The 18,076-nt window shown below is 38.7% G+C and overlaps 1 pseudogene; it reads left to right on the top strand.

The window, feature by feature from the left end:
* Window positions 1-10,539: 10,539 nt before the first annotated feature.
* LOC121931716 lies at window positions 10,540-14,475 on the top strand (annotated as a pseudogene).
* Window positions 14,476-18,076: the final 3,601 nt, after the last annotated feature.

Raw genomic sequence — 18,076 nt, 5'->3', positions numbered from 1 at the left:
TTGCTATAAGCCAGAAATGACTTGAAGTCACATAACAAAAACAATACATTGGGGATGGTGGCAGCAGTGGGGCAATGGAAACAATAGGAACAGTGTTTCTCTTCTGACCGTAGATGATAAGAGATCTTTGAACATTTTTTTAAATAGGCATTTCAGTGAATGTTTTGTTTGCAAACAGGTCTTCTCCCACTTATCCATGTCACTGAGAAGGGCTATCATTGGAAGAAGATGGTCTGCCTTTTACATGACTAGGCTTCTTGATTTGAGCATGAAAAAAAGTGTGTGCACTTCCTAATGGTGTGTCCCATAATGATTTTTTTCATTGGTTCTCCATCCAGTTATGTTGTTGATCTTCACAGTTTCTCAATATATACTGCCCCAATGTTGTGAAGATCCACCACATTATAATGTTGCTTTCAGCATTGTGCATGTGGGAGTAGGTACAGCCTTTGTTAAATATGTCTGGGTGTGGTACCTGTTCCTAGCTGATATTTTGAATGGATTCAGCATTGAGAATCCATACACAGAGCCCAGCACATCTGTGTTTTCTGGCATGGGATGGTTTACTTCATTACTCGTAGTTTATTACAAGTGAGGAGGATAGGGAATCTGGTCATTAGGGGAGGAAATCTATTGAAGAGATTTTGCCAAATTGAATCATCCAATTAACTGTACAGCATTTAGCAGTCTCAGTGGTATCAGTTCATGAACATATTAGACAGTTCAATTATAGCTAAAGCTGCAATAATATACACCCTTATTTGAAAGGAAAGTTCCTTTCAATTCAGCGAGGCTCATTTCTCCATATTTATGTGCTGGTTCGTGCTGTATATAATGTATTTTTTATATATAAAATTGGGGCTTAGGGAAGCATGGCTTTAACCTTGTGAGATGATCATAAAGAACTTTAAAAGATACTGAAGAAAGTTAAAATAATTCAGTAGGATGAATACAAAGCATAAGATATATTAAGGTCCACCTGTAAGCTATTATACACTTGCTTTATGAACAATTCTTTTAAACATGCTAAGTCCATGACATCTGAACAGTGTTTAACTTTCATGCACCAGGATAAAAGAAAGCTTTTATTTTATAAGTTCTGAGGTATTCTCTGGTCAATGAGAATTGAACTGTACTGCAGAGTATAAAAATGTCTCATCCAAAGGATTGTTTGCCATCCTGACCATACTCTGCTGTTGCTTAGTCACACATGTCCCAGTTTTCATGTTTGAAATGTTAGAGGTTATGCTGTAAGAAACTATGCACTTAACTTGTATATATTTGGATGGTACAGTTTATTCCTCAAAGTCACATTTTGCTGCAAAATTCAAGTAATATCACCCCTAAAGGGTAGGCATTCTGCCACATGATGTCATGAACAATCATATATATATATATATATGTATGTATGTATGTATGTGTGTGTGTGTGTGTGTCATGAACAATCATATATACCCCCCCCAATTTCAGCCTTTTCCTATGTATAGTTTATTTGTAATAAACATAAACTAGCCAAGACAAAAATAAAATCCCAACAAAGCTATTGCTATTTGTGTACTTGTAGACCCAGCTAATGTTTTGGAACAATAAATATGATTTTTTCAGCCTTTTTTCTTCAAACCCTGATGCAGCAAAAGAGAAGCTACATGCTCTGATTGTCTGCAGGTTAACCGATATTTCCAGGATATGGCCTCATAGGCTGAAATACCCACAAAAATATGAATGCAGCCATGAAAGCTTTTTACTTCACAAATATTGTACACTTCTTTACATGACATATCCTCATGGCTGCTCAGCAAATTCAAATGTTTCTGACTACTCAGTCAGTAAAGGCCAGCTCTGTTGTAAATTTTTGCACAAGAAAATGTGTTTCCATATCGCGTTCAATTTTTTAAAAAATGGTACTTATAATACTTGGCATTTGTCAGGCTTAACCAGAGTAGACTCATTCAATCAATTGTTGAATGGTGACTTAGAATCACAGAATTGGAATTGGAAGAGACCTCAAGGGCCATCCAGTCCAACAACCCTGCCATGCAGGAATACACAATCAAAGCACCCCCAACAGATGGTTATCCAGCCTCTGTTTAAAAACCTCCAACGAAGGAGACTCCACCCTATAGGGTGAATTTATAAAGTAAGGATAGATATTATAGTTTATAAAACTGATGAGGAAGTAGATTTTGGAATGTATATAGAAAGTAGGAGTAAGTCTATGAAGGTGTGGGAAGGTGTACAAAAGTTAGAGTAAGCGAGGAAAGGTTGAGTAAAGGAAAGAGATGTGAGTGTGGAATATGAAAGAAGGAGTGTTGAATTAAGGAATGAATTGAGAAGAAGGGAAGATGAGAGAGAATAAGGAATGAAAGAAAAAGGGCAGGTGAGAAAGCTAAGGAAAGAAAAATCAGAGAAGGGAACAGAAGGGAATTGATTGGAATAGAAGGGAGTAGAAGAAATTTGAAGGAAACAGGGGATGTTGTAAGTTGTGAAATGTGGAAGATAATATGCAAGAAACATCTCTTTTTTTTAAAAAAATGAATGAGTTAAGAATTAAGGGTTAGATTATATCTATTAGAGGTCTTTTAGATATATGATTATGTATGTTATGATGTAAGTATTTATTTATTTTGGTTTGTTTCTGTTTAAAATCAATAAAGATTTATTTTTTAAAAAAATAAAGGCTACTCCATCACTCTCCGAGGGAGTGTGTCCCACTGTCAAACAGCTCTTACTTTCAGGAAGTTCTTCTTAATGTTGAGGTGGAATCTCTTTTCCTGTAGTTTGCATTCATTGCTCCATGTACTTGAAGGCACAGAGCAACAAACAAATGGGAATTGTTCTCCTAAAGCTTCTAGCCACATGTGGATAGGGAGATTTTTGTTCAAATTACTGCTGCAGAAAGAAGTCATAAGCTTTTCTTTTCACACATGGGTTGGACCTTCATTATTCAATCATAATTTAATTAATGAAAAGGGGGCACATCTATATATAACACATCAAGTGTAATTACATACATTAGGCATAGTCTGACACACACTTCCTCACCTTTACCAGTTGGCACACTGCTTCTCTGTTCACCTATTACATCTGAACTTTGAAATACTCATCAAACCCTGCCTATACAATGGAACAATTTTTTTTCCTGTGTTACAATTAGAGTATTGATATCCCCATTTTTTCACTTATTCAGAAAAGCCCCTCTAGTTAACTTACCATTAAAGTGTTTTTTTTTTAAAAAAAAGAGCTCTTTAAGAAGTTACAGAAATTGACTTTCTAAATAGATGCATCAGAATATATTCAATTTTGTACTTAATATATTTTCCCTTCAATGATGTAATGGAATGCTTGGAACAAAATGGATGCCCCCTAGTGGGTAAATAGTACTAATTAGTTCTAAATGCTGGTGATGTTTAATTTGAGATAGCCATTAGTAAAAAGGATTTCAAAACCATTCAATAAACATCCAGCAATAGTATTTCATGCATTGTGATTTTTTTCCAAATGCATCTCATTCAACCCTGAAAACCCTGGTTTCACAATACCACTGGATCATGAACACTGTGCCATGTAAAAAGGACTGAGCAATATAATCTAATTAGCCATTCTAACTTCATACTGGGAATCAAAGCCCAACGGCAGAATTTGTATATGAATACAACTGAGTCAAGCATTACAAGCTGTCAGTATTACTACTGGTAATTATGATGGTAATCATGACAGAGGCTCTCTTCCTGGGCCATACCACTATATTGTTTACTGCTTTAAATTTTAAGTTATTTTGAATAGTTCATTTTTTAAATTAAATTGTTTAAACTGATTAGAATTGTATTCTACTCTGAGATCCTGCAATGTAAAGTAAGATATAAACATTTTAGTAAATAAATAAATAAATACCTGTCACGGGCAAAATCTGCATCATAGAATTAGTACAGTTTGACACCACCTTAATTGCCATAGTGCAATGCTATGGAATTCTGGGATTTGTACTTTTTTGAGATACTTAGCATCTGCAAGGAAACTCTGGTGCCTACAGATCCCAGGATTCCAGAGCATGGAGCCATAGCAGTTAAAGTGGTGTCAAACTGTATTATTTGTGCAGTGCAGATTCATCTACAGTGAAGCTGCTCATTCCCCACTGATGTTCAGATGACTCAGAAAGGGTGGGATGGTATGGGTGGGAGCATGCTTATAAAGTAATACAAGTCTTGTACTATCTCCTCAATAAGAGTTTAGTTTCTTTAAAGTGGAGGATGAGCATGATACAGCTTGCATGCTGAAAGTCACACTGCTGGCCATTTTTGCAGTCTATAATCTCAAAGCTGGTGTCATGAATTCCAGTTTTGCGATGGTCCAGAATTGAAAAGGGATGCATTTTCATGTGAAATCAAGTTGGGAAAGTTAATGCATTCAGGGATGCATTCAAGGAACTTTGAAAGAAAGCATCAGCTCCCCAGTTTAGCATATGTATGCTTTAGGGAAACTGGAAGGGAGGCTTTAGCACTTCAGATGGCACCCAGCAGGGCACCTTTGGTCAGCAGCAAAGAGGCACAAAGTGGTACCTGGGCCTGCTGAACTTGCCACTGCTGCTTTTGAGTGTCTGATGTGTTTTGTGGTCCAAAAGTGATGTTCCTGTAAATTTCATCATGGCGGGAAGATGAATTTCACTGAGGGAAAGACAAATATCTTTCAGAAAGACCTGTAAAATGAAAGAACATATGTTATGCTTTGTACATATATGGCAATCCCGCATGATGGACGGCCTGAGAATGAGAAAGAAGCTTTCAGAAAGGTCTGCTGCTGAGAGAATGTTAAACAAACACTTCAACTAAGACAACAATCTCTCAACTCTGCTACTGACAGGGGGGAGAAGCTGCAGCTTGGCTAGAAGATTTTGCTGGCTGTCTTCATGCTTTTTATAAGCGCTGATCTTCAACTATCCTCCCTAGAAAGAGGGAGTTAGAGATGGAAAGGTTATGCCTCCCTTGGGAGAAGAAACTTGAGATAATCTGAAATGAAGAAGAGATGGACTCTGGTGAAATAACAGTGATGAGTTGAAGGCACAGTGCACCTACAGATGAGTTTAACAGTTGAGCTCCTCAGGAGTGCAGGAACCTTATTTATGGCAATGCAGCTGGAGGCTAGAAAACCTAGGGATTTAGCAGGCTTTAGTAATGGAAGTTTGCACTGACAAAAAGTTGGCCAGCAATTATCTTACAGGTAATTCAGGCTGTCACAGGGCTGACTTATTTAGACGGGAAACGGCTAAAGCTATCAATTGTATAGGAAATTCAAGGTATGTTTAAGAGCTTGACAACACAAGTCTGCTCTTTGACCAGTCTCAGAATGTGCCACCCAGAAGCCATGTTGTGGCCACTAAACCTACCACAAGTCCTTCTGTGGTTAAGTGCTCCACAATGAGTCAATGAATCCCATTTAGCTTCTTCAAGTCACTTGCCAGGAATAAACTATCATCTTAACCTCATAACAGAAATTAATAAGAACTAAGGAGAAGAAAAACGCTGGGGGAGTTATTATCTGTCTTCCAGATGCGGAGGGTGAAGAAAATATGGGAGGAACTGTATATATTTGAGGGGGGGGGGAATCATATTCCAGTGGCCATGATCCAGGACTTGACTAATGAATTTGAAATGCTGTGGACAGAAGTTAAACAGCCATCTAGATGTACATCCATAAGGGAGCTCTTGATCAAGGAATGAACAGGGCCAAAAACAAGGGAAGTTTACAATTTGAAACCTAGCCAAAAATACAAAACTTTGACTAAATTTGTGATAGTACCAGATAGTAATATAGAAAATGGATTTTTGTGACAATAAGACATAGGTTCAGAGAGCAGAGATGTCAAGAAACCAGAAGACTGAGGCTAAATGGAGTACCAAGTGGTCATACAGATGAAGGTTCTTTAGCATGCTTGACATCAGTACTTTCATGTCAAAGTTTTGGCCTTGAACAAAATGTTCTGAGAGGGAGATTTTCAAAACCCCACCACACTATTTCCAATGGAAATGGTTTATTTTGGCTGATCTAGCAGGGACCTGGTCCATCAAGTACAGAATGCATAGTAATGAGTTGAAAAAGATCCACTGGTATCTTGCTAGAATCATCCCAAATATTAATGATATGCTCAAAATTGTGGGGAAAATCACTGCATTTAAATGAGCGAGTGATAGAAACACACGTAGCATAACAATCTGCACTGCCAGCACCAATATATATTGGCTTTTGTATTAGCTACCGGTGTGTGTGTGTGTGTGTGTGTCTGGAGCTCTGGTGCCAGAACAAACTACAACCCCCAGAATTCCATCACATTGAGCCATGACAATTAAAATGGTGTCAAAATGGATTATTTCTGCACTGTGGATGCAGCCTGGGTTAAATATATACCTTTCTTAGTTAATTGCTTTAGTTAATACACTTAATTAAGTAACCTCTCCTGGCCTGATCCCCACTAACCTAATAGAAACATCATTCACCTGTGCTCTGATCACCAGCAGAATGGATCTTTTTCTCTGCATGCAGCTGATATTTTATTTATTGTATTTATACACTGCCTTTTAACCCTAAAAGCTCTCAGAGCAGCGTACAATTATTATTATCTTTAATTAGACAGGTCCCTGCCCTCAGGCTTACAATTTAAAAAGACACAACAGAAAAGAAGAAGGGAAGGTGGTGGGGAAGGAGATCAGGTCTAGCTGTTCTTCCCTCCCCCTGAGGCCTGGACCAAGGCAGATGGACAGGAGGGAGGGCTCTTCTTAGCTCAGGCCAGGCCTGATGGAGCTGGGCCTGCATCTCTCCCTCCATGGCTGGATGGCACCAGATGGACTGGAGGGAGGGCTGATGACCAGGAAAGTAGGTTGCAGAGAGTTATAATGGCAATTGTAAAAACCCCTACCTATGTTATAGTGCATCCTCTGCATGGGAAAAATGAGATTAATTTTTCCAGTGATGTGAGCATTGGTGAATAGGATTTCCATCAAATTTGGGGAAGGAATCAAGCAAGAAGTGGTTACTTAGTTAAGTATACTGAACTTAGGGGTCATTCACATGTTTTCCCCCTCCCCCACTGCTCTCTGGAGCCAATGGCTGCCAAGTGACACTGGGGGGCAGGGGGAAAACAAGAGATGGAGAGACTGACAGAGGGGAAACACAGAGCCAGGCATGCAGCGGTTAAATGCCAAGTCTATTTGGATCATTATTTACACTGTCAATGATGCAAATCTTTTTTAAAATCTTGGGAAAAAACTCAGTACCAATTATGCGAAGTTAAGTGTTATTTTTTTGCACCCCCCTGCCCCCCAAATTGAATTGAGTGCATTTGAGATACATGTGAACAATAAATATTCAACCTGGATTCTTTTCATAGTGTGAATAACCCCTGAGTTCAGTATACCTAAGTATACTTCTGTAATAAAATCAATATCTATAACTAAGTAGCTGCTATAGAATACTGGGTAGTGGTGGTGGTGGTGGTGGTGGTGGTGATCATCATCATCATCTTATTACTATTATTACTGTATATTAGCGTATAGTATATTACTATGTACTAATAATACTCCCTTTTTACCAGAAAAATGGCCTTCAACATTTCCCATACAACAGAAAAGAAAAACAATATATAAATCATTAAAATAAAACAATTATTGAACAGCCGATAAAAGCAGGAAATGCAATAAGTATCAGTGAAAACATTTAAATAAATACAGCTTATCTATTAAAGGGGTTAAACACAATGGTAGGCAAAACACAACCATAAGAAGCAACATGATCAACTACCAAAAACTTGGATGAATGAATACCACAACCATTGACCTGTATCAAAAAACAGTTCTAGGTGGTCGTCTCTTAGCAAAGGTTAGGTAGATGTATCTGGTTTTATTTCTGTTTCTACACTTGTTCTAAAGAATTGTCTTCTGATATTTCAAGTTTCTACCCACAATTTGCCACAATGGGAAATACAGATGACTTTGTACTGCATATCTGCACTTAATTCATTGTTGAATTCTCTTCACGACTTAGATGTCTGCTTCAAGAATCAGGTAATCTGATCTCCAATTTCTAGTTTGATCTTTACATGACATACATAAATACTGAATTTTAAATTATGGAAATTTTTAAAAAAGAAATGTTTTGTGTAATCTTGTGTTGCAAATAAGTATTTATCAAGAGGTTTTATACAGGAAAGAAAAATATGCATTCATGGGGAATGCCTGTAAGAATGAAAAAGCAATGACAAACATTGGCAGGCAAAGGCTTAATGAAAGACAAGATATTATGTTAAAGACACAGAATAGCCTTGCCTGTCTAAGAATATGCAGGTGTGCAATTTCTGAACAGGCATTATACTGGGCTCAACGTTCCCCACAGTGTCAAGTCAACAGGTCTGTAAAATAGAATGTCTCAGATTATTCATCACATTTCCTTATGGACTATGTTGCAGTGGCCATAAATGAAATCATTTCATTCTGCAAAGTGATAAATGTTCTGTTTCTGAGAGCCTGCTTTTCAGTTTTGATTTGGGATGCTAGGAGCTCCATCTTTCTTCATTTGGGCCCTTGGCCAGAATCTTCCAGTTTGCATGAATCTCATCCCATAACTTTTAGAAAGTTACTTTTCTAGACTGCACTCCTGTAATTCCCAGCAGCATGGCCATTGCTTATGTTAGCTGGCATACTGTGGGAATTGTATCCCAAGAAAGTAACTTTTCCAAGCTCTGTCTCATCTCACAACTGGATCTCTCTCTCCCCAACCCAACCCAACATCTAGTCATTTAAATGAAGTAAAAGTGTTTTGCATTCCATTGAAATCTATAGGAGAAATTCATTGTAACTCATTTATACCATTAATTTCAATGAGACATAAATGTAGTTAACTTTTTTTCCTAAGGAACTACATCTCATAGCCTCGTAAATCAGGTCTTACTTACATGTTGACTCATCATTCTGGATTGAGTCCCATGTCAATGGGATATGTAAGTTTATATTATTCTGATCCTTATTTCCAATTCCAGCCATACCCTCAAAAATAAAACAAAATTCTGCTGTTTGAACTAAAACTGATTATGCTAAGAAAAAAACTGAGTCCATACCACTGAACATAATGCATGTCAAAAATTTACCATCACATTATCAGAAATAATTTATAGTCCCTTTGACTGAAGCTGGATTCACACCAGAATGATCTGAATGAAAAGCCACCCATCTTTTTTATAAGCCACTCCATTATTTTTCCATCTTTTAATGGATAAAAATATGCTCTGGGCTTCTCCTTTGCAAGTACAGCTCTTCCTCTTTGCACAGCTGGCAGGTCAAGATTGCACCTGTCTTCACCCTTTCTCAGTTGACAGCCATTTCACTCCCAATCTCTTAGTCTTTCTTCAGTGGAGTTAGCAATGGATTGCTTACATTTTCCAGACAATGCCTTTAAAAGTGATCTTCCAAACCATCTTTAGCATATGACTGTTATGCATAATTTATTTTAAAATATGTGAACTGGAAGTCCCATCTACAGCATATCCACCTTGCCTGGTCCAGCAAATGTAATTTAAATTACAGCAGCACTTTAGGAGCATTTTAGACTCCCAGCTACATTAAATACATCTGGTGTCATGTGGTGGGAATGGAGGTTGTTAAGAATTCGGCAACAGCTTGATCCTCAAAGCTCTCCACTGGTGCCAGGCCTGTTAAACTGAGTGGGGCCAAAATATATGGCAAACAACCACAAATGACACCTTTGGGACAGTGGAGTCTGCAGCTGTGGCCATCCACAGCTGGCAATTTTTGCTAAAGGCTCAGCAGACTGACTGAAACTGTGAGAATACTGAGATGCACACTGGATAACCTAGGTCTAATCTGCACTGCAGAAATAATGCAGTTTGACACCACTTTAATTGCCAAATCAATGCTCTGGAATCCTGGGGTTTGCTGTCGCATGAAAGCTCTCTGATGGGTAGGGGAAGATATCTCACAAAACTACAAATCCTAGAGTTCCATTGAGCCAAGACAGTTAACGCAGTGACAAACTGTACTATTTTTGAAGTGCAGATTAGATAACTAACCTAGATGTCTTTCCCAATCAGGTGCCATCCAGATGTATTTTATTATGATTCCCATAATACTGATTAAACATGATGGCTGTGGTCCAACACTCTTGAAGGGTGCTAGGTTGAGAACTGTGGATAACACTTTCTAGTTCTTCAGCCATACACAGTCATACAGAGACTGTCAATCTGTTTTTCAGTGAATTGCACCCTGCTGTACTCTAGATCAAGAGATTAAGGGGGAATACAGACTTCGTCATGCCTTATAATAAAACAGGGCAATACCATGGTGATGTCATCATGCCACACAGTTGGGTGAGGATCAGGTGTGGAAGGAGGGAGGCAGGGAAGAGGCTCCTGCTTTGGGGGAGATTTGTTTCCAGATGTCGAGCCTGGGTTGGGCCTGAATGGAGCAGAGCCAGGAGGAGGCCAAGGGCAGGTGGCAGGGGACCCTCGTCTGCCACCCTTGGAGCCCCCTGGCCACAGGGATGGAGATCACCAGGAGCAATTTTAAGGATAACCTCAACAAAGTTTATGAATTTATTGAGAAGGCAGACTTCTTGACTATTGATGAAGAGTTTTCAGGAATTAGTGATGGATCATCCGTTAGTGAATTAACCAATGGCTTTGACACACCTCAAGAAAGGTACCAGAAACTTAAAAAGCATTCCATGGACTTTTCCAGTTCGGCCATTGCACTTTGAAATATGATTGTATCTCACTATATGAGCTAGCCTGGGCTCTGAGACCCTCAGAGGAGGCCCTTCTCTTTATCACACTACCATCACAAGCACGGTTAGTGATGACATGAGAGAGAGCCTTTTCTGTGGCTGCTCTTAGACTCTGTGCAAGGAGACCAGAACAGCCCCTTCTTTGATGGCCTTCTGCCGACAGGTGAAAACCTTCCTCTTCAGACAGGCATTCAAAACAGAATGCTTTTAAAGAATGACCTGGGGTACTATATTGTTTTAATGTATTTTAAACATTTTATCTTTTAAGGTATTTGATATTTTAGCATTGAATTTGCTTTAATTATTGTAGTAATTTAATCCTATTTTAATGTATTGTTTTTGTATGTTTTTAACTGTATGGTGTTTTTTAATGTTGTAAGATGCCCTGAGTCCCAGTCTTGGGAGAAGGGCAGGATATAAATAAATATAATAATAATAATAATAATAATAATAATAATAATAACTTGAAGAATCTAAATACATCATGAAATAATTTGATTTCTACATCTTCCCCAAACCTTTCAATAGAACATCACCAGATGTCAAGTTTATCTGTCAAAGTATAGACTTTTGTACAAACCAGGGATTTGATTTTAATAAAGTTTTTCGCAATGGAATCTCTTATTTAAATCAAGAAGAGGAGCGCAGGAGCAGTATGATGAGAAGTGTTCTCAGACCAACAGAGTAAGCAGCTTGTCCTACATCTCTCCCAACACCACCACATGCCCTGTGACAATACTGGAGCACCAGAAGAAATTCATTGACAAAGTGGTAGAAAGGGTAGATGCTCTCTTGTAGAATAAAGAAAACACAAATTTGGAACTAGAGCCATGCACAGGATTTCAGAGGAACCTAAGTTACCAGACGTTAAGTTGGAAATATCAAAAAGGCATCCATGCAGAAATGCTGGAAACAGAAAAGAAGGAGTGATACATTATTGTCAGCAAAGTGAATGAAGAGGAATGCAAAAGGCAGAAGCAGCAGAAGCAAGCAAAAGAGCAGGAGGAGCTGAAGGACACAGTGGGGTTCTCCCGACTTATTTGTGCTTTTGTCATTTCCGGCAAACTTGTGGTTGCAATATCTCTCTCTCTCTCTCTCTCTCTCTCTCTCTCTCTCTCTCACACACACACACACACACACACACACACAGAGAGAGAGAGAGAGAGAGAGTCATACCATAAAAATAGACTGGAGGGCCTGGCTAAGGTTGTCCAGTTTTCCAACCTCAAATATGGGCCTGCCTTTTCTGTTGCCAGGCCAGTCAAGACTGGCTGGTACACCTGAGGCAGGTCTTAGAAGGCTCCTCATGAGAATTTCAGACTCCTGCAAGATTAAAGATCTTGTCAGGAGCCCAAAACTCTTGAGAGAAACCCTTTTTGTGTGTATGTGAGACTTGAAGTGAACTTTATATATAGGACTGTGCTACATACTACTCAGCTAGCTACCTGGGCCTGTAGAGCTGAGTGTGGGAAGACTCGCTGGAAACAGGTGCCTGCTGGTTTGCAGCAGATTGATTCCCACAGTATTTGGTATGTAATCTAAGGACATTTTGCTGTTTACCATATGTTGGGAGGTCACTCTGTTGTGACCACAACTGGCATCTGCTTTTTCTGATTATACCCCCATCAAAAAGCAAGGATCTGGGTCTGCTCTGCCCTAAAGATTAAAACTTAAGCAATATACCTGGGCTCTGGGCTTCTTTCCAGACTGCCAGTGCCAGGCCCCAGATATTTGTACCGACTCACCCCCCTCAGTCAGTCCTAACCATGAATGCATATAAAGAGGGTGACACATTACACTCAGTGTTCTTCTTCCTGGTTTGCATTCATTGTAACTTCTGAATGCAGTTATATTTTATCAGGGTACATACAATTACCCATGCAATTGGTATCATTTTGGGAATAGTATGCTTTCTGACTTTGAGAAAAGAGGCTATAAGGAAACAGCATGTATGTATGTTGAAGGGAGGAGCAAAGATAAAGGGTAGATTTCTGTTCCCCATCCTCTACCCCCTCTATGTGAAGTCATCATAATATGCAGGGATTGTTGGATCTAAGAGAAACAGTGCAATTGCCGTAGGACAATTTTTTCGCTCCCGAGGGACGACGCAGCAGCCAAACCATGCGGTGTCCCTCTGCACCAAAAAGAACCTGGAAAAAATGGGTTCTTTTAGGTGCACACGGCCAATGCAACAAGTGCACCATTGGTACACTGTTGCATGTCGATAACGCGAGAGCAGTGCCGCAATGTGCAGATGCTGTGCTGTACTTGCATTACCATGGTGGGCCCCGTGGAGATGGGAGGCCCATATGGACTAGGGTTTGGGAGTGTGCAGTCAGCGTCAGGACAGCGCTTCCCATCCATTTGTACTGGGCAAAATGATAAATCAACACTTACTTAAATCCCATGTATTCAGTTGGTCTATTCTAGTTGGAATTGGTGATTCAGTTCAGAGTTTGAGAGTTTTAAACGAGAAAAACTGAATGAGATAGAAACTGAAACAGATAGATTTATTCATTCCAACTCAGAACTGTCTAGTACTTGACTCTGAAAAGTATAAGATTGAATCACTATGTATTCAACTAGGTTTGTGGTGCTGAATTAGGCTATCCTCTTCTTTTTCTTGAAAGTCTTGTCTTCTTTAATACCTATTATCCATTGCCTTTCTCATGCAGGGAATAGCTGTACCAATTCAGTTAGGCCAATGGAAAGAATTTCATTTTGTTTTTCATTTTGGAAAAATTTTCTAAAGCCAACAGATTTTTTCCAATTCTGCACAGAAAGGTTTACAAAATTCAGATATGGGAGAAAGTGAAACATACAGTCTTTATTTTTATACTGAATAGAATAGAACAAAACTGAAAGGATGAAGAAACTACTGCTTATAATGCAGCCACTCTATTGATGGAGCAACATGAGAGCCTCTCCCTGTATAAAGGTACCCAAGGACTGAGATCTGGAGGAGCCATCCTCTATGTCTTATCAGTGGGAGTAATGTACTGTATAATGATGTGGGAGAGAGCCTTGTCTGCTGTAGCACCCTGGTTATGCAATCCCATCCCTTTGGAAACCCAATCATATCCAACACTGGTTTCCTTCTGGTTCCAAGTCAAAACTTGTCTTTTTATTAAAACCTTTGGGGCCTAATGCTTTCATCCAAATTTGTACACATATATAGTTTTAAATTTTTGAAACTTTTGGAATAGCTCTGTGTTTTTAGAATGTTTACATTATTTTAATTGGTTTAAATTTTAAATTGATTAATTTGAGTTTATTATAAGCCAGCCAGAAATCTTAGGACATAGGGCAAGATCCAATTATTTTAATAGACAATAAGTAAATAAATATCAGTACATCACTTTCACAGCGATGCCAGATTCAAAGAAATGAAGAGAGACTCTGTAGTCCTATAGAAAAGATAAAGTGCTGTTATGATGAATGTTGGTCAGTGTCTTTCCCAGCCCACAGTAGCCTCTTGCATATGTTCTAGGAGAGATCTGTGCACAGTAGCCTATTTCTGGGCACTGTTCTTTTCTCTCTGGACTGAAGCCAATGTGTTTAGGCTTGAGAGTGTTAGATGTTGAGGCCAAACTGTCTGTATTGTGTAATCCAAGAGTGCATCTAGTGAATGCTGCTCTCTAGGCCCATTTTGTTTCCATCACTTTGATACTCTTTTTGCAGGTTTTTGATTAGACAGGATTATGTTGCAGTCCTGCTGTTGCTGGGAGTTGTTTCATGAAAACAGATACCAGAAAGAAACCTGAATCAGGTTTGAAAAATGTGGATCAGATTTTAAACATTGGGTAGAAGCCTCTTTTTTACATTGGTTCCCTGACATGTAACATTATGTTGATGACATTTGAATTGTCCAGTCCAGGATTTCAAACAACACATGATTGGCTCATGTGAACCAAGAGTCTAAGCCACTACAAAATACAATGAATGGGAATTAAAAACAGAAAGAGACTGAAACGAGAAAGACAACTCTTGGAGAATGCAAGACTAAATCTTGAAAAACTGATTCCAAAACCACTTACAATTTTTACAGGGGTGACACAGAAGATCATGTTTCATCAGTTGCCTCTGCTCAGTCTGGAACTCTTGCAGTAAACATCCCTTCCCACTTTGACTTTCACATGGTTAAGCTCAATGGAAATTGTTAAGTTGCATCCGTTGGAAAAATGATGGGTATACTGTTGGACATAGTGCTGTGTGGTGATGGGGGCAGATGAACTAATTTTGAAGGGAGAATGTAGATATTCCTTGGATGCCAGAAACACTGGTCTTAGGCTTTCAGTTTTGGATAGAAATGCCACCTCCTCATTTCAGATCTTTCTGTAAGCTGATAGATATATTTTGATTTATCAGCCAATAGCCCTTAAGAGGCAATCTGAGTTTATCCTTCCTGCTGTTTTTGGTCACCTTTTACAAATTTTCTCTAACCATTACTGAACAACCCTCATTCATTATAATGGGACATTTTTATCTCTCAAGTCATATTTTGTTGCAGACTCTACTAATATGTAGAGTGAAGGCATTCAGTGGGATTGTTTCTGGCATAGCTATAAACGATGTTCCCTAATTTCTCAGCTGGCAATGCTCTCTGTGCTTGTCTGTTTCTTGGGATTCTTGACCTTCAGGCTGGCTCTGTTTAATATGTCCTTGTCTTACCCTCTTGGTTTTAGTTATTTGGACCTCTGGCTTCAAGTTACAGATTCTAGACTATCTGAGACCCTGTCCCTGTGCCTCTCTCATCTCCTATGAATTTTCAGGATTAGTCCTGCATACATTGGAGTGGCTTGATTTACCTGTGGCTGCTTCACCTGTGATAACTTGTAACTCTAAGTGGTGGCATAGGCCAAAAGGGGTGTTTTCCTTCCCTGACCAATGGAATATATTCCATGGTATTTTTCAACTCAAAATTAAACAATGAAGCAGAAGTGGCATGTTCCCCTTGTCCATAGATTGACTCCATTTGGACAAAACTAAAATCTCATCCACTGTGAGGTGTTTTTGGCCGCATATTCTTAAGAGGTATTGCCCTCAAATGCTGACTGAGCCATCCCCTGCTTTCATAGATTTCTCTTCAGGAGTGGTAAATATCACCCCTCTTCAACCCATTGGAGGGAGGAGAGAATTCCAGTCCTCAGCATCTAGACTGAAAAACACTGTACATTATACATACATATACTTAACCCTGACCTTAACCATAACTTTAACACTTTGTACTTTATAAATCTCATTGGGAACAATAAATATCCCACCACTTATTGAGTGAAAGTGTGGCAACAAATAGTGAGGTAGCAAATATTGACTACAGTAGGGATTCAGAGTAAATATGTCCATAATTGAGCTAGAAATCTTAGAGGTATAGAGAGACTGAAACTGTTTGTAGTAAGTGATTAGAGCAAGTATGTTTTTCAGGTGGTGGCTTTGGGCCAGTTCACACATTACAAAAATCACCTGGGAAGTTGTACAAATTCCCACATGGAGATCATCATGTTTTACATGTTTGTAAATCACTGTGTACACATGCTGCATTGTACATGTGTACGTACGATTATCACATGTGGTGATCTACATGTGGGATTTGTGCAATTTCCTACACGGAAATGACTTTTCATGTAGGATTCTTGTACTCTGTTGGGTGGTCATTATTCACAAAGCACTTAGTGTTTGGATAGAAAATATATTAACCACAAGAGGGTTAGGAGTCTGTTGTAATGACTAAAGGAACCCAATGCTTCAATGTTCTCTACAATAAAGGTTATAAGTTCAACTGCTTAAGTGAGAATAAATTCATTTTAAAGACAAAACTAAATAGTCTATGTTTATCCATGAGAAAATACACTCAGAACTGTGGCCAAAGTTGTGAAATTGTGATGTATTCTGAAATCTCCTGATTAGGCAAACTGTTACAATGATATGATTATGAAGACAGAGGAAAAAAGGCTGCTATGATGCTGAAGCTGCAGTATCCAATCTGATTAGAACAGTATTTATTTATTTGTTTATAAAAATATTCATATCGTGCTTTATATGCACAGATATCTGAGATGCATACAATAAACCCAATATGAATAACTCAAAACAATTTAAAATACTAAGTAGTAAAATAAATACAGTTATAAACATTAAACAATCTAGCAAGTTAAATAGCTAAAGCCTATGTACATGTTCTATGTAGAGGAACAGTGGTAAATAAATGTAGCTAGTAAATAAATAAGAGCCGGAGTCGCGTAGTGGTTTGAGTGTTGGACCACAACTCTGGAGACCAGGATTTGATTCCTGCCTCGGCCATGAAACCCACTGGGTGACTTTGGGCAAGTCACATGTTCTCAGCTTCAGGGGAAGGCAAACCTTTGAACAAATCTAGCCAAGAAGACTTCATGATACGTTCATTTTAGGGTCATGATAAATCAGAAACGACTTGAAGGCACACTACACACACAGTAAATAAATACAATGTAGATATTTTGGGGACTACATTTTAACTTATATGATCAGTACAATTAGCAATAGTAATAGCAAGTACATTTCTATACCAATTATCAATTTATACAATTAATTTGGTTCAAAGAGTCTGTGGGCTCATCCAGTCACATCACATGGTTCGCTCTAGTGATAGGTTTCTGTGCTGTATTTATTCCACCCCTCCAATGAATGCTCCATTTGCAGGCTTCATTGTTCTTGTTTTTTTAATTTTCCTCTCTGACTTTGGTTGTTCCTTTTTAAAACTGACATTGTAGGAATGACTGTCTTTTGATTCTTTCATAATGTGGTTCATAAAGTGCTTCATTTCATTTATGAGTGTCTCCTGGTGGTATGAACTGGGGTGTTAGTTAATTTCCTCACTTCTCTCCTCATTTTTTAGTTCTGTTTCCATTTGTACTTGGTGTTTGAGATCTACACACTTTCCATCTCCTCTGAGGACACGTGTTTCATTTAAAAAAAAAACAAACCTGTTCACACCACTAAGACAGCAAGCTGAAACACTCTTGCTAGTCAGTGCAATAATAAAGAGCTCACAGTACTCCCACGGAAGCCTGCCCCCATCCAATTACACTGGTACAACTACTGTGGAATTTTTATCTTTATGATGACTCCTCATTTTTCAAAAAAAATTCCCTTTATTAGCAGTAGATCACCAAGCAGAAATGATGAACTGGGAAGCAGGGCTGGTGGAGGAGGAGAGTTCATATCTTCTGTGAATTTTTTCATCCCCCTCCTCAACTAAGAGAGACAGTCCTGATTTGAAGTCAAAGGCTTTCATGGCCAGCATGTCATCCATAGG

The sequence above is a fragment of the Sceloporus undulatus genome, chromosome 5 (assembly GCF_019175285.1).
Source record: "Sceloporus undulatus isolate JIND9_A2432 ecotype Alabama chromosome 5, SceUnd_v1.1, whole genome shotgun sequence".
In the NCBI taxonomy this organism is placed as follows: domain Eukaryota; kingdom Metazoa; phylum Chordata; class Lepidosauria; order Squamata; family Phrynosomatidae; genus Sceloporus; species Sceloporus undulatus.
This window is presented reverse-complemented; position numbering and strand designations above follow the sequence as displayed.